This window comes from Sciurus vulgaris, assembly GCF_902686455.1.
Source record: "Sciurus vulgaris genome assembly, chromosome: 16".
In the NCBI taxonomy this organism is placed as follows: Eukaryota; Metazoa; Chordata; class Mammalia; order Rodentia; family Sciuridae; genus Sciurus; species Sciurus vulgaris.
Window position 1 is genome coordinate 17407508 of NC_136477.1, and position 21193 is coordinate 17428700.

At 57.0% G+C, this 21193-nt stretch overlaps 1 protein-coding gene and 1 pseudogene across 2 annotated transcripts in view; one reads left to right on the forward strand and one right to left on the reverse strand.

Annotated features, from left to right (window-relative positions):
* The window catches only part of LOC306646414 (protein unc-13 homolog A-like), a 44532-nt pseudogene extending 26529 nt beyond the window's left edge, over window positions 1-18003 (reverse strand). The window contains exons 1-6 of the transcript XR_013766919.1: window positions 17982-18003; window positions 9509-9538; window positions 8705-8806; window positions 7071-7188; window positions 5400-5524; window positions 5048-5136 (exon numbers count right to left, since the gene is read on the reverse strand). The product of XR_013766919.1 is annotated as a protein unc-13 homolog A-like (transcript). The remainder of the gene's footprint in view (window positions 1-5047; window positions 5137-5399; window positions 5525-7070; window positions 7189-8704; window positions 8807-9508; window positions 9539-17981) is intronic.
* Window positions 1-21193, forward strand: part of LOC306647364 (microtubule-associated protein 1S-like) — a 74071-nt gene that overhangs the window by 31158 nt on the left and 21720 nt on the right. The window lies entirely within an intron of this gene.

Consider the following 21193-nt stretch of genomic DNA (forward strand, 5'->3'; position numbering starts at 1 on the left):
TACTTTGACTTATTCCGGTCACACTAGACTAGAGTCTGGGTAGGTCCTATAATTTGAAGAAGACAGGGATAATTTAGAGGGTGTCCTTCAGCTCAAATAGAAGAATGAACTTCGTCAAAGTTTAGGCTCTCTGAAAAATGAGATGGGAAGTTTTTTTTTTTTTTTTTCCCCATCAGGCAGCTGGTTTCCCTTAAAAGAAGTTACACACGGAGGGAAGCTGCAGGGAGATCGAGTGGAGCAAATGCCCCTTAACCCTGAGAGATTCCCTGGTATGGGAGGAGGAGGGCCCCAGGCCTGAACCTGCCGCCAGAGCTGGGAGGTTGCTGGAAGAGGTCCGGGCTCCCTCAGCGTTCCGGCCTTAGGTCAGCAAGACCACCACAGCCCCCAGCCAGAGGGCGACTTGCCCAGCAGCTAGTGTTTAGTAACAATTAAAGCATATATTGGGTTGGTGGTCTCCTTAGTAAAAAGAAAACAGTTTATTTTCTAAATTCTAAATGAAGAAAATTCTAATTTTAAAGCTACACACCCGGGTAGTAGAATAATTAAGATTCAAACATTTTCTTCTCTATTCCTTTCCGTGCCTTCTAGGAAGTTTTTATTTCAGTAATGCACAAGTTACTTTTATAATTCAGAAGAATGATAAAATTATGGGTTTTTGTTGTTTGTTTTTTACTTATTTATTGGCACCAGGGATTGAACTCAGGGACTGTCAGCCACTGAGCCACATCCCCAGCCCTATTTTGTATTTTATTTAGAGACAGGCTCTCACTGAGCTGCTTGGCGCCTCACTTTCGCTGAGGCTGGCTTTGAACTCAGTATCCTCCTCAGCTCCCGAGCCGCTGGGATTACAGGCCTGTGCCACCACGCCTGGCAAGTTCTGTTTAGTTTGAAAGTAAAGCAAAACATAGCTGATGTAGAAAACCAGAAAAGTGAGGGTAAGTGCGTGTGTCGGGGTGAATCCCAGGTCCCAGGATCTCTGACCAGTGACTGGGACCTTTAGGCTCTTGCTGCATTAAAGGAAGGAAATGTGTCAACAGCAGCATCAAAAAAGTGAGTCTGGCATGGGGGAGAGGCTCCATGTGTCCAGAAAACAACACTGGGCTGGAAAGCCAGCGGCTGCAAGAAACGCCAAAACTGGCTGAGCCGCCGTGCGGTACCAACAATTTTATGCACCAGTGGGTGCTCCCATGTCTGTCTCTAAGCATTTTTGGTCAGTTGCCAGATGTTCACATATTTTTCTTACATTATTATTTTATCTAAATCTTTTTTTAGCAAATGCATATGTTTTATATGTTTAAAAAATGAGTCCAGGGGCTGGGGATGTGGCTCAGCGCTAGAGCACTTGCCTAGCATGTGTGAGGCGGGGTTCAATCCTCAGCACCACATGCAAATAAATAAATAAAAATTCATCAACAAGTAATAAAATTTTTAAAAAGGAGTCAATTTTTTGATGAAGTGAACTATTAAAAAATTAATTCCAACTGGGCGTGGTGGCGCATGCCTGTAATCCCAGCAGCTTGGGAGGCTGAGGCAGGATGATCGAGAGTTCAAAGCCAGTCTTAGCAACTTATTGAGACCCTGTCTCTAAAAAATATAAAAAAGGGCTGGGGATGTGGCTCAGGGGTTAAGCGCCCCTGGGTTCAATTGCTCATATCCCCCCAAATTAATTAATTCCATACTTAGACATAGAAAGCTATTTTGATATGTTCCCTGAGTTATTTTACCTTCTGAAAAATCTTCAATTCATTGCAGTTAGCAAGGCTGGCCTTAGCAAGGTGACTCTGGCTTTGACATTGGACTGGGAGGACTGTGACCTATGGGTCTTTTATCCTGGCCGTGTTACACGACCACTGCTTGATGCTCCGGACGCCATCAGCTCTGACGCTCTCGGCAGAGGTGAGACCAGTTTACCTCGAGTTCTCATGACTGATTTACTGGGGGCGTCAGGTGCCACTGTAACGTCATCAAGGCCTGAGGTGGGAATTCGGAAAGCTGGGCCATCTCCATGAAACACTGACCAATTTGTTGAGGTCACCAAAATGTCCCTCTGACCAACTCCTTTTCCATCCAATTACCTGAGTTTTTAGTCTTTGGACAAATTGACATTCTTCCTACCCAGTTGTCCTGGACCAGGCTGACATGCTCAGCCAAGTCGCAGGAGGCTCTGCGCATGCTTATCGAATTATTTATTTTTTTCTGACAAACTCTGTTTTTAAGGGGCAAATTGTTTTCACCTGGACTCTTTGCTTTTGCCCAGTCTTGTTTTTTTTACCAAATGCCTTGTGTCCAAATTACCTGCTCTGGCTGAGAAATGTTCAGCCGCTTTCGTTTTGGTGCTGTCTGCTCTGGGCTCAAGTATCTTCCCTATTTGACCCAATGATCAGTTTTAGCCAGAATGGTTTTTAACCAAAAACGCTTTTGCTTTTGAGGGAATTCTTGGTATGTGGCTGGGTGACAGTCCCCAGGCCGTCCTCGTCCGCCCAGCGCCCACCAGGGCTACCCTGACCTCTACCCAACAGGCTTTAGAGAAATTCTCCTGGATCAGGGTTTGCAGACGGTCCCCCAGGCCTGGAGCAAGGCAGGCGCCAGGATGTGGGGAAGGGGACGGGGCTTCCCAGGGGCGGATAACAGAGATTTTTCTACCAAGGAAGGACTGGAAGCAAAGGAAGCATTTCCTAGGAAGAAAAAAACTGGGCGTCTGCCTGGGAGGGGTTCTCGCCTCCTTCCCAGGCAGGCAGGCGGAGGGGGCGTGACAGGGTGGCAGGGGCGTGGCGTTGTGGGCGGAGGGGCGTGGTGTGGCGGAGGGGGGCGGGGCGGGAAGGGCGTGGAGGTGTGGCGGAGGGGCGTGGCCTGAGGCGGTTCTCGGAGGGACCTCCCTCCCGCAGCCCTGTGAGTGGCGTGGGGCTAGTTCCAGGTGGAGGAAGACAGGAGACAGGGGAGGAGAGGGATGGATTATACATGGGGACGAGAGGAGGGTTTCCTAGTGCCTGTTGGAGACAGGCCAGCCTCCACCTGCCTCCGACTAAATGTCCAGCCCTCCCTGCCGGGTGTCCGCAGCCCAGTGGCCATGCCCGCTCCCCGTGACCCCAAGACTGGTGTTCATGAACGGGGCCGGAGGGCGCAGGAGAGGGTCTTGTCAGCCCTCTGAGCCCCGCGTCTCAGCTTCCCATTCCCTGCGTGGCGGCGTGGGGGACCTCGGGGTCACCAAGATGCCCCTCCCCGTGGGCCTCCATTCGGTCAAGGGTTACTTACTCTGTTCACCCCAGCCAAAATAATTCCAGTTGCCTACAAAGAGAAGGGGCAGAGATGATAAAGGGGGGCGGGGGGAGGAGCTCCCCTATCCCCTTGCTCTCCCCGGGTCTCCCCGCCTGGCCCCGGGGATCCCCCTCATGGCTGCCATCTGCTTCCTTGGCATCCTCTTCCAGCTCCCCACCCTGCCCTGGACTCAGCCAGGAAGGTAACAAAGGGCATTTGGATCCAGGGTTTTGCAGACTCTGAAGTCTGGGGCCAGGGCTCCCTCCTCTTCCCTCATCCCAGTTCACGGACAAGCAAGCACATGATCTTGGAACCCTAGGCTTCCAAGCGCCCCTGTTGGTGGTTTCCATCATTTTGCTGTTTTTTGTTTTGTTTTGTTTTTTAATCAGAAAGGGTCAGTGAACAGCCCAAAGTCATACAGCCTCTGAGCAACAGGGTCAGGGAAAGAACCCCATCCCCTCTTTATCCCCAGTACTTGTCACCTCAGAGGAAATCCCTCTGGAATCCTGGCTCTCTGCTCAGTTCGTGACTTCCTCCTCCGGGAAAGAGGGGTGAGGAAACACTCCCAGGGGAGGCGCCAGGTGAATTTGGGGGGTGGCTCCATTTCCCCAACCCAAGCCAAGCCAGGCTGGGAATGTGGTCCCCTCTGCAGCCCCTGGGCCCTCCACCCTCCAGACTCCTTTGCCACCCTCCTGGGTACATGGGGGGACAGGTGGATGCGGGGGAGACCGAGAGGGGAGGAAGGGAGGAGGGGCTGCAGAGTGGCAGGGAGGAGGGGGGGCTCCACCCTGGGGCCACATGGTCTGTCACTTTGTCCCACTCCAGAGGGCCAAGGGTGCTGGGAGCCTGAGGAAGGGGACGGTGGAGATGAGCTTCGGGTTTCTGGGGACAGCAGCACCTGTCACCTCCCGCCCCAGGGAGGCCAGTGGGCAGGGCTCCATGATGCCGCCGGAGGCAGTGGACCTGGGCTCGAGTCTGGCTGCAGCGCTTGCCACCAGTTGTGACCTGGGGCAGGACATCTTGCCTCACAGGCTCCAGGATCATTTAAGAAAGCTGGTTGGGAAAGAGCCATGGCCCTGGGACGGGCAGGTGTGGCTGCGGGGACACCCCACCTAACAGCTGGTGGCCTGGGGTCTGGTGGCCCCAGCATAGTTTTCAAATGAGCTCCGGGTCCCCATCCAGAGTCTGAAGAGTGGAGCTAAAGGGTCTGCAAGCGGCTGTGCCTCTGATGTCCTGGGTCCCCTCCTCAGCCCTCAGAGGAGGCCTGTTCAGATGCCCGTTTTTAAGAGGAGGACCCTAAGGGTCGGGAGGGACATGGGCGTGCCTGTGACCACACAGCAGGACAGGACTCAGGCCCAAGCCCCGCGTCACTTCTCTTTCCCCATCGGGGACACTGTGGCACCCTAGGACTTGGCTTCTGCAGGGGAGTGGCCCTCTCGTCAGGAGGGCTGGGCGGGAAGGGAAGGCCTGGGTCTCATGGGTGTCGGGACGGAGATGGGGAGGTACTCACAGCACTGGCTGCTGGGCTACGGGCAGCGGCTGTCCTGCTCATGTGGAAGGAGAAATGAGGAGGGGGCGGAGAGGGCGCTCAGGGGCCAGAAGGTCCTCTGTCCTGCCCTCTCCTCCCACCTGCCGCCCCCTCCCTCTCCCAGAGGCGGGCGGGGGGAGGGAGGGTCAGTCCCTCGCTGCACTTCAGCTCGCCTCTCAAATGGGCCGTGCTGCCGGCTGCACTTCTGAGCGCAGACGCAGGGAAGGGCAGCCAGGAGGGGACAGAGGTGGCGAGGGGGCGCACCTCGTCCTGGTCCCGCATGGCGTTCAGCTGCTCCAGCTTCTTGGCCCAGTAGCGGCCGCCTCCTCCTCCGGAATGTTCTGCGGGCGGAGCTGGTGAGGCCCGGGCTGAGGGCCTCCCTGCTCCCTGGCTCCCGCCGGCCCCTTGCAGCCCAAGGCCCCCCGAGGACCAGCCAGGACCACCGGGACCTGAGCCCCCAGGGGAGGATTGGCATCTGCCACCCACGGGTGACGCTGAGGGGACAGGTGGTGTGCTTGGGCAGGGGACCGTGTCCTCAGCACAGAGGGGCCGGCTGGGCCCACTAGAACGCAGTCATCCTCCTGGACTGGCGAGGGGGTCCAGAAGCCGGACTCACCCAGGGGCAGTTCGAAGCGCGTGTCCAGCAGGATGCGGGTGGAAGGTGGGGTCCTTGGTGCCGCAGATCTCGCTGTCTGCCATGATGGCCTGGGAGTCCAGTGTCAGCCACTCTCCAGGGCCCTCCTGGGTCGTGGGGGCAGTTAAATGGGGGGTCGAGTCTCCCAGGGGCCCCCTGCCCTCACAGACTGGCCTCAGCCACCTCACCCCTACCTGCAGGGCAAGGGGTCCTGCCCCCACTTTCCAGCGGGGAAACTGACAGATAGGGAGGGTCTCGTCCAGAGCCACGTGGCGGCTCAGGGAAACCCGGAGCCCAGGACCCCAGAGGGAGGACCAGGAGAGTAGGCAGGCATGGCACAGCTGTCACGAGGGGCCTGGGGACTCTGACTTCACTCAGAAGCTCTGGCCCTCCCACCCTCCAAGGAGAAAGCACCCAGAGAAAAGGAGACTGTTCCTGTGTGATTCAGGGACACGGCCGGGGAGCAAGCGGGGCCCACTCTGAACCCCAGTTTCTCGTTTCCTAAGTGAGCCCTCTGTCTGCTGCCCTACGGGGCCAGCCTCCCCCACACGTGGGGGCCACTCGAGGCTTCCTATGGGACTCATTCCCTGGATGTTGATGACATTCACTTCCTCCCTGGGTCACTGGTTCCTTCCATCACTGAAGTGGGACCTGCTCGGTGCCAGGGTCACGCCCCGTGTGACAGGGTCCCAGGGTCCCAGCCAACCGGTTCTGACCCCTGCAGCCCTCACAGTCCTGGGAGGTAGAGCTGGACACGGGAATCCGAGCCCGAGGGAGGGAGTGGGGCTGAGGGGTCCAGGGTGCTAGGAAGGCTTCCCGGAAGCAGGAGGTGTTGGAGCGGGTGACCCTGGGATTGACCGCAGAGCAGAACGGAGGGCGCTCGAGCCCAGGAACAGCATTTGCAGAGGCTCAGAGGTTGGAATCTGCAGAGTGAGCAAGGTGCCATGCAGAGGCTCCCAAGGGACGGGTGGGGGCCAGTTCAGGGCTCCAGGCCGGAAGATCCTTCTGGGGTCAACAGGGGAGTGGGTGGGAATGAGGGTCAGGGAGGGCCCCAGGGGAGGCAAGGAGGGACAGGGAGGGTCAACTGAGTGGGCTCTACCCACTGGTGTGGTGTGATGGCAGAGGCGTGGGGCCTCTGTCTGCCTGTCCTCTGGCTGGACAATCCTCCTGCTACCCTCCTGGGGTACCAGACACTAGGTGCCCACATCCCCCTCCTCTCCTTCCCCATAGAAATCTATTCTTAGCCGGATCAGGGTGCACAGCTTAAGACTACATTTCCCAGAATTCTTTGAAGTCATGTGGAACCACAATTCAGTTTTGGCCAATTTTGGATGTATATAAAACACTGTGAGCAGCTTCCAAAGGGGCCCTTAACTAAGTAGATGAGTACTCTCCATCACTACCTTTCCTTGGCTGGAATGCAGATACAATGGTGAGCCTCAAGCAGCCACTTTGGACCATAAGGTAGAAGCCACATGGGAGAGCAATGAGGTAAAGGAACTTGGGCCCCAGTGACTTTAACTGTCTTAACAACCCCAAAGGTCTACATAGATTTGTCAGGGGACAGAGAGTAAATGTCCATCTTGTTTAGGCCACGAGCCTCTGGGCACTCCTCCTTTCCTGCCTTCAGCCTTCAGCCCACCCACCACTCACCTCATTGGATTGCCGGATGGTGCGTAGTGGAATCCACACAGTACCCACCATTGTGTCCCAGATGAGACCCTTGTTCCACACCTCCACCGTCAGTCCCAAGTCCAGGCGGTTAATCTCACTGTGGGAAGGGCAGATGGGGTATCAAGGGAGCAGGAGGGAGAGAATGGGAGCTCAGAGAGGTTATTTCCTTTGCCTGAAGACACACAGCACACTGCAAATGAACCCCTTTTCAATCCTAGCTGGGATGGCAAGATGGTACTTTTCATTTGACAGGGGAGACTGAGGCCAGGGAAGGGACTAGCTCTGAGTGCCCCAGAAGCAAGCCGGGAGGGAAGGGGCGGCACAGGAGTTACACCTCTCCCACACCTGTCTTCCGGGCCCCTGCGTGAGCCACCTCCACGCATCTCCAGCCTGGCCGGCGTCACCCCGTTCTACCAGGTGGGGGCACTCCCGAGCACGTGAACAAGCCCACTTGCTTGCACTTTCCCTGAGGGCTCACCCTGGAAATGTGCCCACACCAGGACACGCCATCCCCAGACTCCCCCCTGCCCCTTCCGGTCCTCCGCTCGGGATCCTCATCGCTGGGGCCTCTGACCCTTCACAGTCAGGCTCCGCTCCAGGCATAGCCTGAGGCCAAACCCAGCTGTGACACACACATGCTGTGTGACGCTGAGCAGGTGGCTTTACTTCTCTGGGCCTCCATGTCATCATCTGTAAAATGAGGAGGGCAGTGGCAGCTCCCCACCCGAGTTGTGCGTGCGGTTGATTTAACAAGGCAGGCAGCCTCGGAGGGGCACAGCGCGGCCAGCGTCAGAAAAGACCCATTCTGTAAGCGGGGGCCTGTGGCTCTGGGTGGCTCTAGATCAATGGCTCAGCCAGGCTGTTAGTTCATTTGGTTATCAGACCAATAGTTCTTGAGCACTTACTATGTTCCAATTTCTGTGACATGGGGTCACAGCGGGGACAGGAATTGACCCGGTCCCAACCCTCCTGGAACTCACAGTCTGGCAGTGGCCAGAAATGTGAAAATCGTAGAAATGGCTAGAAAAGTCATGGGTGGGGAGAACCTGGGTAAGATAAGTACTCTGAAAATTGTAACTGGGGGGCAGAAGGTCAGGGAGGTTTTCCTGGAGAGACATGAGCTGAAATCCAAGGACAAGCCAGCTGCTTGGGGAGAAACGCAAGTGCAAAGGCCCTGGGGCAGGACCAACCTGGGCCTATGGGAGAACCGTGGCTGGGACAGGTGGAGGGAGAGAAGATGGAGAGAGACGCTGGCGGGGACAGCGGGGAGGAGTGTGGCTTTTCTCTGAGGTCGACAAGCTACGACAAGTGTGGAGCCTAGGAGTGACAGGATGTGATTTGCAGTTTTAAAAATATCCCCCTGGCTGCCTGAAGGAGAACAGATTGCGGGAGGCAGTCGGCAGCAGGAGGCCAGGGCGGAGGCTTGGGGCGGGCAGCTGGGACTTGGCTGGTGGCTGCTGAATACAGGGAGGGCGGCTTCTGGGCCTCTGGGCGAGCTTTGGTGGAGAGGGGCTGGCTGGGCAGGGGCTGGGGGTATGAGGGACCCGTCTGGGCCCAGCTGGTGCCAGTGCCCTGCCCCGGGGGCGTGGCGTGCTGGCACGCGCAAGACTCACAACATGAAGGTCCTGCTCCCAGCTGGGCTGCTGCCGCGCAGCGGCGATGGGGTCGTGCTCTTGACATTCTGCACCTTCAGGGTCACGTACGGTTGAATTTCTCTGTGGCGGGTGAGGAGCAAGAGTCAGCGCTGAAGTTTCAGGGCTCCGGGTGGCCCTCCCCAGCTCTGGATGACCCGTGCTGGCCCCGCATGGGCTCCAGGCCTGGCCAGCCCTCCCCGACCGTCCCAGGCCCCTCCGACGACAGGCCAGGGGCGGGGAAGGCATCAGATTCAGGGAGACCTGGACCTTGGACGTGTGGCCCGCTCTGGGGGAAGGGTGTGGCCCCCCGGGAAAAGTCCTTGCCGCAGCCTAAGGGCCTGGGCTCCTTCCCCACAATACGGGTTCCATACTGAGACCATGCCCAGCCAGCTTTTGGTTTGGGCTGGCAAGACTGAGGTCCCCAGAAAAGGGACAAAACTGACTAAGGAACTCTCTTGTCTCTCTGGACCTGGGCATCCTCATCTGTAGCTGGACTCAGGACCCAGCCCTGCCTCCCAAGGCCGCGGGAAGCCACAGGCTCAGGGTGAGTCCCACTGGCCTGGGGCGGCGGTCCCGAGGGCAGGGTCCCCAGGGCAGAGACACGTGGCAACTGTGGGATCCCAGGCCAAGGCCTGCCCTCCTAGCTCTGCCCTCCCGGCCTCCCTGCTGCTGAGCAGGCACAGAGACCAAGTCTGAGTCTGGACCCAGATCCTCTCCCAGTCTTTCCAAGAGACGGACTGACAGACAGCACAGGACAGCACAGGGCAGGAAGAGCGGGCTTACCTTGGGCACCATCGAACTTGGCTTTTTTGACTGTGGAGAGAGACAGACAGGGAGGGGAGGCAGGGAGGGATGCGGAGGGAGCAGGGACAGAGACCCCAATTCAGAGCCACAGGAGAGGCAGAGAGGAGAGAGACAGGCACAGAGACACAGGAGAAGACAGGTAGAGACAGGAGAGAGGCTAGTGGCGGGAGACGCAGAAGGGGGTGTATCAGGAGATCAATCAGGAATACAAAAACAGATAAAAGAGTGCGAAAGCCAGGGACAGCGGAGGAGAGAGGAGAGGGAAAAGGAGGTGAGGGAAAGAGAGAGAGAGAGGTCCTCAACAGATGCGCCCAGGCAGACCTAAGGCCGGAGAAAACGGGCTGGTGGGAGCAGCCCCCGCCCCGCCCTCCCCCCCGGTTGTGCCTTCACTGCAAGGGAGCAGAGGAGCAAGACGGAACTGGACAGTGGCAGCTGACGCCTCCTCCGGAAGCCCTCAGGGACTGATTGCCCTCAGAGCAGGTGGAGGTGGTGGGTGTGAGAGACAGCCAACCTCCAGGCCCCAAACCGCTGCCAGGGCCAAGGAGCCCCCCTCAACGTCCAGCTCTGTCTGTCCTAGCAAATGTTCTAGCTCAGCGGGCGGGGAAAGCTGACCACCAGGCCAATCCATTCTGGGCTTTTTCACTGCGGTGACAGTTCACTCGCCTGCCCCTGCCCAAACCTGCACCCCACTGGAACCCACATCCCTCTCCCTTCTCCATCTCCCCCTCCTTTTCTGATTCATGTCTTCGTGTGGGTAGACGAGACTGCACCCTGGACCCAACCAAAGGAACTGAGGAACGGTGTGTGGGGACCCTCCCCGCTGGGGAATCACTAGCCAGGTCCTCCCGACCCTAGAGAGGGTCCCCACACGGACCAACTCATCACACGCCCACTGTTCCCAACCTTCAGGATTTCCTCTCTTCTCTCCCCACCCCCGCCTCTTTAGTACCAGGGACTGAAAACCAGGGGTGCTTAACCACTGAGCCCACATCCCCAGCCCTTTATATGTTTTGTTTAGAGGCAGGGTCTCGCTGAGTTCCTTAGTGCCTCGCTAAGTTGCTGAGGCTGGTTTTGAACTTGTGATCCTCCTGCCTCAGCCTCCAGAGTTGCTGGGGTTTGCAGGCATGCGCCACCCTGCCTGGCTTCCCATGTTTCTCCCTCTCTCTCTCTTTATTTGTGGTGCTGGGGATTGGAACCCAGGGCCTTGTGCGTGCGAGGCAAGCACTCTACCAGCTGAGCTACACCCCAGCCCCCCGCGTCTCTTGACGTATGTGTTCAAGCTGTGACAGGATGAATTCCTAGAAACAGAATCCTGTATCTATGGACAAATGCCACAGCCTCTTGGGTTTGTATCTCTGTCCCCATCGCTTGATTTCTGTCCTCACAAAACACTTGACAGAAGCCAAGGAAGACAGTATTCCATCAAGGGTGGGGAGCTGGGTGGCTGTGACACATGCCAATGAATACAGTTTGTTCCCCTGCAGCAGAGGAGTCAACGGGAAGAGGAGTCAGCAATGAGAGGGCGCTTTCCTAAGCCAGCACCAACCTCCCCACTCGAAAGCCCAGACTTCAAAAGCAAATGAATTGGGCATCTCAACCCCACCACACACCCTTGGGAGGCAGAGTGTGGATGGAACCCTACTGGGCTTTGGGAGAGGTGAGCACTGGCTCTGCTAGAAGTCAGACAGAGCTGGGTTCAGATTCGGTGCTGTGTGACCCTGGGCTAGTGAATCCCCCTCTCTGGGCCTCCATCTTTGTGTTACTCTCCCTTCCTGCTTTTCTAGATTCTGGTTCTCTCTCTTCTCTCTTTCTCCCTCCCTCCCCCTATATTTATTTTCTGTCCTCACCGCTGTTTCTTTCCCTCACACCCCACAATCAGTATCAGTCCCTGTGTTTTCACTTTCTGGCTCGAGACACGTGGCTGCATGCGCTGCATGCTCCCTCGGTCCCTGCCCCACGGGTCCCTCATGAATCTTATCACCCAGACCCCAGGGAGCTCTCCTACCCATCGCCCCAGCTGGGGCTGAGCGGCCTCCCGGGCGTGGGCCCAGCCTGAGCCTCTTCTGGAGGAGAGGCTGCTCCTACCTGGGATGCTCTGCCAACGGGGCGGGGCGGGAGGGAGGCCGCCAGACCGAGGCTGGGAGAGGCACGCACCAACGGAGACCAGGAGAAAGGGGAAGCGGGAGGAAGAGGGGAGGCGGAGGACGGGACAGCAGCGACAGCAGGCTGAGACGCAGAGAGCCACAGACCCCTGCCGGGCAGAGCAGGGGGCCGGGAGAGCGGCGTGGCGGGGGCACTTCGAGGGGGCGAGCGAGCCCGGCACTGGGGGAGTCCGAGGGGCCCAGAGCTCCACCCTTCGGCTCCTTGGATTATGCCCGCTCTGCGGACCCTGGGCCGGGCTCAGGGGAGCCCAGAGCCGTTGGTGTGCCAGTCTGCCTGTCTGCCCCCGTCTCTTTCCTCCCGGAGGGTCCTGCCCTGGCGCCACCATGTCACTCGGTCTGCTCCCTGCCCCTTGGTCTTTCTCTCCGCCCATCACTCGTTCCTGCTTTCTGGTCCCCTCTTCCTCCCTCGTCTCTCCGCTTCCTCCAACCTCAGCCCGGCCCCACCCCGCTCCGAGGGTGCGCAGCAGTGGGGCTTGCCTGGAGGGCTCTGCCCTGCCGGCTGAGGCCAGCTCGGGCCTCGGCCCCCCGCAGAAGGTCCAGGGCAAGGACAAGATCAGCTCATTCGTTCGGGAGGCTCAAGGGGGAAAGGAGAAACCTCAGTGGGGAAAAGGGTCTCGAGAACAGGGAGAACAGAAGGCGTCCCAGAGTGGGGGGAACAGGGGTCTGGGAGGGGCAGGGAGCGCGAGAGCCCACGAGGGACTCGAGAAGGGGGCGTGGGCTGGACAGGGAGGGTGGCCTCGGGCGGGGGCGGGGAGGGGAACGTGGTCTCGGGGGCGTGGTTTGGAGAGGAGGTGGTCTTTGGGGGAGGGGAAGGAGCGGAGGGTGGTCTCGGGGGCGGGGCTTGAGAGGGTGGCCTGGACGAGGAGGGGCTCAGAGCAGGAACCGGCTCGTCCTTTTGTCCTTTTCCGGTCAGTACGCGCTCTCCCCCAGAGGCACCGTCCTCGCGGTCACGTCCCGCCACCTTCACACGACGGCGGGCGGGCGCCGTTGCTGGATGAGGGTCAGCGGGGCGGGAAGCGCCAGCCCTCCCCCGCGGGCTCCGAGTCACAAGCGGGCACAAGGCTATTTATAACGTGGGCGCGGAGGGCGTGAGCGACGCGACGGCGGGGAGGTGGCGGGAGCGGCCCAGGTGGGGGAAGGGGGGCGCCGGCGCTGTCGCCTTCTGATGGCGGGGGGGGGGGGGGTGCGGGGGGGGTGGAGACAGCGCGTCATGCGCAGCCAGTGGCCTGTGCGGCCTCGGATGTCTCCGGGGCCGCATCAGCGGGGACTGATGAAGGTGGTTACAGATGCTGGCGGCCCGAACCTGGGGAGGCTGGAGGCGGGGGTTCAGCCTGCGGGATCCCCATGCGCGCTGCGGGCTCGAGGCCTCAGTGCCTGCATCTGGGAAATGGGGAGAGGCCGAGCTGGGTGGTTTTGCTTTCCTCTCTTGCTCTCTCGCCCTCTTCCGCATCCTCATGATTACAGCACCATTAATATTATTATTGGTACTAGTGTCACGACTGTTTTTATTATTTGGTTGGTTTCTCAGCGTGCCCTTGGCTCGGATTCGAGGATGTCTAGGGTCCTGAATTCTAACTGAAGGGGAATCCAGTCTTGGGGCACTTGGTTCGTGCCCTGCCAGGGGAGGGGGCAGTGTGAAGGGCAGGGGAGGAGAACCCAGCCATCGAGGGGAGTGTCTGAAAAGCCCACTCACCTGATGTGCTCCGTGAGTGTCAGAGTAGACGTACTGCAAGGGTGGCTTTGGCATGGGGTAGGGGAGCAGAAAGAATCCAGAAATAGATTCCAGGATATTTGATGGTTTCTCGTGTGATGTCGCTGGCAGACATTTCAGCGGGAGATGGATGAGCTCTATGAGAAAGGACGTTGACCCCGCATGGTGTTGCACAGGGGAGAGATTAGGTGAGGACTCTCAGACTCTAATGGAGGAAATAAGCTGGAGCCTCTATGTAAAAACCAAACACGCCAAGAACTCAAGGATCAGGAATCCTGTGCTGCTTACCACGGACCACTAAGAATTAGGCCCAGTGTATACAGTAGTAGCTGCTCATTAAATAGTGGTTTACCAAAGGCACTACGTCATTTCCTCCTCCAGCTAACTTGCGCTAAGACCAGCCCTGCAGGCCAAATGGACGCTGTCCGTGGTGCTGAAACCCCATCCCTGCTCTTGTATCCCTAATGTATCTCCTGCTCGAGAGCCTGGCGACCCCTCTTGGAGCCCTCTTCAGGCCTGAATACAGTGTCCTGCACTGATGGACCGCTTTTCCAGAAAGCTCTTAGGCTCCATTAATAAAAATCCCATCATTGATTTTCCGTTTCTTTGGCTCACACTTATTGGGCCTTCCCATAGGCCAGGCATCATGCCAAAGGGCTCTGCCTCCTCTCACTAGAGAATTCTGGCAAACCCAGGTGGCGCTGGTGCTGTTAGTGTGCCCATGCTACAGATGTGCATACTGAGGAATGAAAAGGAAGAGTGAGTGTGAAGACTCAGAGGCAGATGCCCCTGGCTGGGTGGTATCTCAGACAGGGCAGCCCAGGAGGGAGATCTGCAAAGACTTCCTGGGAGAGAGGAGGAAAATAGTCACTATGAATGAGGAGATTGTGACATGCTGGTTTACTGAGATGATGTGGGAAGAAGGTAATCCACCCCTGGAAGGAATTTGGCTGTCTTCCAGGTTCTGAGGCTGAGAGGAGTTCACCTGCAGCACGTTAGGGAGTCAGTTATTTTCACCTCTGCCTCTGGCATTAGACAAGTTGCTAGACCTCTCTGAGCCTCAGTTTTGCTCATCCGTAAAATGGGGCTGCTGGGGAGTGAAGAGGGCAGTGGGCATAAAAATTTTCAGCGCTATGCCTGCAAAATGCTGGGTGGATAGGGCTTCTTTGCTTATTAGTTGAGAGGCAGATCTTCCCTCACACACATTCACTGATTTGTTCACCTTCTTCACTCATCAAATATTTATGGACCCTTTTAAAACCTGTGGTCTGTGCAAAATGTCATGAGGTACACAGGAAAGCCTGGAATTGATTCTGACCACCATGCTTTTGCCCCCACTGTTCCCTTCGCCCGACCACTATCTCCCTTCTGTTTATCTTTCCCTCATCTTCTGACACTCAGGCAAATGGTAAGGGGCAGGGTTCTAGGCAGCCTCCTGGAGGAAGAGGATCCAGACGCCCTCTCTCAGCTCCTCAGCCCTCCCTCATCTCTTTCAACCTCAAACAACTAGGAGAGCGGCCAGGGCTGGGGCTGGGTCCCCAGAACCAAGAACAGTGCCTGATACACAGTACAGGCTCAGTGACTTCTTATCAAGTAGATACAAGTGGCTTCATAAAGGAAACAGGTGCATTTGCCATTGGCAACCTCAGACACTGCCAACAGCTAGCAGGTAGGCTAAGGGGAGGCCCTGCATTTCCACACAGGTAAGGGAGAAGGAAGGCAGAGCCAGGGCCTGTGCAGGCGGTCTCCCGATTCCTGGCTTGGGTGTGCACACAGGAGAGTTGCATCTGCCTGTGCTTGACTGGGTGTCTGCAGGGAGGAGTTTGCTTGCATAACAGGACAGGCAGGTGTGTGTGCAAGTATAGAGGGACAAGGGACTGTTTATGTGCAGGTCAGTGTCTGGACACACGTGCCTGGAGGTGGAGACGTGCTGGCATGTGCCATCTTGTGGGTAATGAGTTAGCAGCACACAGGGGTTTGGTACATGTATGTGCATGCCATGCAGCTTCGTGACACATGCACCTGTGTGTTTGCATACACACACTCCTGTGTACCTGCACACCTAAGTGAGTGTTTGTATGTACCATCATTTGTCCATTCAAAATGTCTGGCAAGCAGTATCCTATGTGTATACATATGGCCTTGGTATGTGCTTATGTGTATACAAGTGTACTTGGGACCTTAATGGGTGCATATGCATACATGTCTGGGTGTTAGGTGATGAGGAGATTGTGTGTATTCTGAACACATCATCTTTGGATACATCCAGTTGTGTGCCACCAGACACACACGTCTATATTTCAGGGACCCTGTCTGTGGCAATTAGACCGGATCACATAAACCCACGGGCATGTGTTCACGTAGGCACAGGTTTACAGGGAGTACCGGTGAGCATGACTGTCCACAAGGAATGAGCCTGATCGGATTGGGTTGTAGGTGAGGTGAGCCTGGGTGAGGAGGGGCAGGTGCTTCAACTCCAAGGATGAAGCTCAGACCCCATGGATACCCCTTCCAGCCTAGGTCCCCTCTTGCCCAGTCCACCTCACACTCCTCTCTCACCCAGTCCTCCTGGCCTCGCCCCCCACCATGGAGCTTTACCCCCCTCCCAGCACCCCCAGCCGCCCCACCCTGCTTCTGGCCCCCAATACAGTGCTCCCTTCCTGCACTCTGCGTCCCCATGGCAGCCCCAGCCTTGCCCCTCATCATCACCCCCTCCACTCTGCTGGTGACTCCCTTCCTACAAAGTCCACAGAATCCAGTACAATCCTGCCCCCGGGCCTCCCTTTCTGGAAGCCTCCTCCCTCTCACTGCCCCCCCACGTCCACCACCCCCGCAGCCGAGCCTCCTGTTTGCCGTCAGAGTTGGAGTGAGATCCCCGCCCCTCCACCGGGCAAGCCGGCGAGGGGGTGCGAGGGGGCATGGGGTCAGCAGGAGCACCCGCGACGCCTCTCCCTGGAGTGCCAGGCAACTCGAGAAGGAAAAGGCCAGATGGGTCTTTACAGTCACCTTCCCTCCCCATCCTCTCTCAGACCTCGTCCGTGGGGAGGCACGGGGGTCCCCTGAATTTCCGACGACACTAACTCCATAGGCCTTGAGGTCTGGGGCTGCAGGCGATGACCTTTGATATAGGGATCCTTCTCCACCACCCCCAGCCTCGTCGGACCAAAATCAACTCAGAGAAAGGGGGCCCCTGTCCCTTTAAGAACACCCGCGTCCCACGCCGGCGGGCCCGACCCTATTTGCACACGGGAAGCCGCGGGCGGGGAGCGGGCGGGCGGGCTGGGTTTGTGAATGGAGCGGCCGGGGGAGGGGCGGGCGGGGGAGGGGTGGCGGGGGCGGCTCCGGGCTCAGGGCCTGCCCACCAGGGGGTCCAGGCGGCCGGAGTCAGCACGCACGCGCGCACACACACGCACACACATACGCGCTCCCGGCTCCAAGGTCTCCCGAAGCCTGGCATCTCAGGCTTGGTCCCACATACTCCTTCCACCACCGCAGTCTTCTGAAGTGGGCGCGGGAGGCCGCGAACCCCAGTCCTTAAAGCCCGAGTTCAGACTTCTGTGGGTTCCCAATCCCAGTCCACGACCACCTGGCTGCCCAAGGTCTCCCAGAGCCTGAGTTCTCTGCAGGAGCGCCTCGGACGCTTGGGCCATGGTGAACTGGCCTCTCCCCAACCCCAGGCTCAAAGGTGTGTTGAGCGGGGGTCATGCGTCTCCCACGTTTCTCTCCCTCCCCCCACCCAACGTAGAGCGTGGGCCTGGGCGTGGGCCCTCGGTGCAGATGGAGTTCTGGCCCCAAAATAGCTCCCCACCCCAAGTCTCCTTCCCTCCCTGCAGCCCCAACGTGGGTGAGGTGAAGATGGACCGAGAGGGGTCGGGGTCGAGGGCGGACGGTCTGTGGGGCACACTGCACTTCCAAGGGGTCGGCTCCCTACAAAGAGACTGTGAACGTTTCCGGGGTGTCTGGAGGGGGCGGGAGGGAAAGGGCACCCACGCTGTCCTCCCAGTCCCCATTTGGGCGGCCAAGAGTTAATGGGAGAAGCTATCCCAGACCCCCAAGCATAGCCCTCTCTGAACCCCTGGGGGTGGGGGGGTCTCCCTGGCTCCCCTCCCCCCAACCCTCTTCACGTTCAGGACTAAGGGTTTCCTAGAACTCTCTGCTGTCCCGATGGCCAAGCCACCCACCCAAACCTTACATTCCCAGGCTTGGGGGCCCACTCCCCTCCAATGCCCAACCTGGTCGGCGTCCCTGAGGACCCGCAGCCCGACCCACAGGACCAGACTCTTCTAAGTGCCCCCGCAGAATTCAAACTACCCAGCCCGGCCCGCTCCACATGAAACCCCTACACAGATGCCCGCCCGTGTCCACACGACCCCCCAACAGCAGCGACTGGGAGCCCCCGAAGAACCGAGCCGCGTCTACACGGAATCGCCCCACGAGGCGAGCTGCCGCAGAGACTAGGACTCGCCCCTCGCAGTCCAACCGGCGGTGCTCGGGTCACGGGTAGGAGCCCAGCCGCATCCACGCGGACCCCGAGAGCAACCCGCACCCGCATGGGGTCCAACCCGCATCTCCCGCCTACCTCCCACGCAAAGCAGGGACATGCTCTGGAGTCGCCGGCGGGCCGGGGGCAGCCAGGCCGGACTCGGTAGGGTCGGGCTCAGCGGCTGCCGGGTCGGGGCATCTCGCGGCTGCGCCCGCGCTCTGCTCACGCCGGGCCCGGCCGCCGCCAGCCATCTTGCTTCAGCACCGGGGGGCGGACAGCTCCTGACGTGGCGCCGGCGCGCGAGGGCGGGGCCCGGACGCCTGATGGGGGCGGGGGAGCCGCAGCCCGGGGTGGTTAAAGAGCCCTGGCGAGGAGCCCCGGCTCCCCGCCTCCAGGCCTCCCCCCGCAGGGGACCCGGCGGCCCCCGCGCTTGTCGCCTGCCCATTCTGCTCTGTGGATCTCCATTCCTCTGGGTCTCAGTTCCTCCAACACTTTCTCCCTGGCTCTGTTTGTCTCCAGGCCTTTCTTTATTCCATTCTCCCTCTGATCCTCTCTCTGTTCCCTCTCTGCGCCTCTGTTAGGTTCCTGTCTAGGTCTCAATGTCTTTGTTTCACTTTCTCTGAGCCACCCATCCTTCTTTTCCCTGTGTAACTAGAATCTCCTATCCATCCATCAACGCCCCAGTCCATAACCTCTCCTCCTCTGGGAAGCCTTCCCTGACTTCCTGCACTGAGCCCTTACTCCACCTCTCTGGCTCCCAGCCCCGGCCCTTCCTCTGGTTGGGCCCTGACTCCACACACAACTCTGCTCTCCACTCCCCTGCACGCACCTAAACTGAAGACTCCATATGGCCCTCGCCCTACAAACATGTCCAAGTGTACGCCAGTACCTAGAATTGACACCTGAGGCCGAGCCCCACGGCGGCAGCCTGTCCCAAACACACAGGAAAGAGCTTCACGAAGCAGAAATTGTGCCTGGAGTTCGTTTGTGAGCGAGCCTGAGTTAAAACCCAGCTCTGCTCTGAGGGCCAGCAATGAGGCTTGGGCAAGTCAAGCATGACTGCTGTGCCTGTGAAGGGGATGACAACAAGAATCGCCTCACAAGTTCGCAGAACCATCATATGAGTCCAATGCCAGGAACAGCAATGCCTTCTGCTAACCCTGTCCATTTCCCGTTGCTTTCAAACTTTTAATTAACTATCAACTAAATACGCACAGGAAGGGATAGGAGGGGGAACTTGTAAAAGCATCACCCATCCCCAGGCCCGAGAACTCCCAGGTGCCTCCCCAACCTCATCCCTCCTTTCAAAAAAGGAGAATTCCCCTTAATTTTTTCATGTCCATGCTTTCCCTTACACATGCTTGGACAACAAACATTAATATTTTGAATGTTTATGACTTTATGTAGCCAAAACAAAATGTTCACACTCTTTACCCCCTGCGGTTGCTCAACATGATTCTACCAATGTTCCCTCTGTTTTGATGCTAGCTGGGATGTGTGCCTTACACTGCTGTATAATATTCCTTTATAGGAATACGGGACAAGTAGTGACTGAGCATTATTCAGTTAGTGAGCCTTTGGGTTGTTTCAAATGTGGCTTATTGTGAAAACAAACAAACGAAGCGTTATGACCATGCGCTCAAAAATTGTGTGCTGATGCACACAGGTGGTAGAATGGCTAAGTCATAAAACTCACACATGCTCAGTTTTACTGGATAACCATAAAAAAATTTTCTGTAGTGATTCCACAATTTCCATCATACTGACAGCATAATGGCATCAAGTGGTACATGTCCTTGCTGATGTCTGAGTTGCCCAGGAGCTTTAGGTGCACCAGTGCAGAGGGTTGGAGGGTTTCCTCTGGGCTCCTGCAGCTGGGCTTCCTATGTGATTTCTGACTGCTTCTCCAGGTGAGGCACCTGTTCAAACCTTTCACTTGTTTCTAAAACTTTGACTGTTTATCCTTTCCTATTGATTTGTAATGCTTCTGCTCATTTTAGTTATCAATCATTTGTTGGTTTCATGTTGTAAAAGTCTCCAATTTGTAACTTGTCTTTGCTATTTTGATTGCTCTTTTCTGAACAAAATCTCTTAATTTTCTCTCTTCTTCTTCTCTCTCCTCCTCCTCCTCCTCCTCCTCCTCCTCCTCCTCCTCCTCCTCCTCCTCCTCCTCCTCCTTCTTTTGTACTGGGGATTGAACCCAGGGGTGCTCAACCACTGAACCACATCCCCAGCCCTTTTTATTTTTATTTAGAGAGTGTCTCACTGAGATGCTTAGGGCCTTGCTAAGTTGCTGAGGCTGAGGCTGGCTTTGAACTTGTGATCCTGCCTCAGCCTCCTGAGCCATCAGGATTACAGGTGTGTGCTACCATGACCAGCAGAAGCTCTTAATTTCCTTTAAAATATTTTTTAGTTGTATGTGGACACAATATCTTATTTTGATTTTATGTGGTGCTGAGATCAAACCTAGAATCTCTTAATTCTCTAAAAAACATTTTTATGAAAAAAATGTAAGCATGCAGAGGCACCGAGCTACCAAAGCTGTAGGGTGACTTCACCTCAGCCCACACGAACATCTTACCAATGGCTCTGGGTACAGATGTCAAAACTAAAGCCATTGCACTGGTACTTATTAGTAAATAAATTGCAGGTTTTATCTGCATTTCACTGGATTTTCCACTAATGTTCTCCTACTGCCCCTGCATTTGGTCATCGTGTGTCCTTGGTCTCTCTGATCTGTGACATTTTCTTGGTCTTTCTTCTTCGTCACGACCTTGACACTTTGGGGGAGGCCTGGTCAGGTATTTCTAGGAAGTTCCTCAAGTGGATGTTGTGTGATCAGGAGCAGTTTGTGGGGTTTTGAGAGGAGAACCCAGAGGTGGGATGCCCTCCTCATCATATCATGCCGCACGTGATGTGAGCCCTGGGGACCCGGTTAAGGCGGTGCCTGCAGGTTTATCCACTGTGGAGCTGTGGTCATCTCCTTCTCCTGCTGTATGATCTGAAGGCGGGAAGGGATCTGTAAGGGGTTCTATCTACAAAGCTTAATTTTAATTTTTTTAAAAACTGTCATGAAACACACATAACACCTGGACACAGTGCCACACTCATAGTCCCAGCAGCTTGGGAGGCTGAGGAGGAGGAATCACGAGTTCAAAGCCAGCCTCAGCAACTTAGCGAGGCCCTAAGCAACTCAGCGAGACCCTGTCTCTAAATAAAATACAAAATAGGGCTGGGGATGTGACTCAGTGATTGAGCACCCTGGGTTCGATCCCAGGTTCCAAAAACAAAACAAAATTTACCATTTA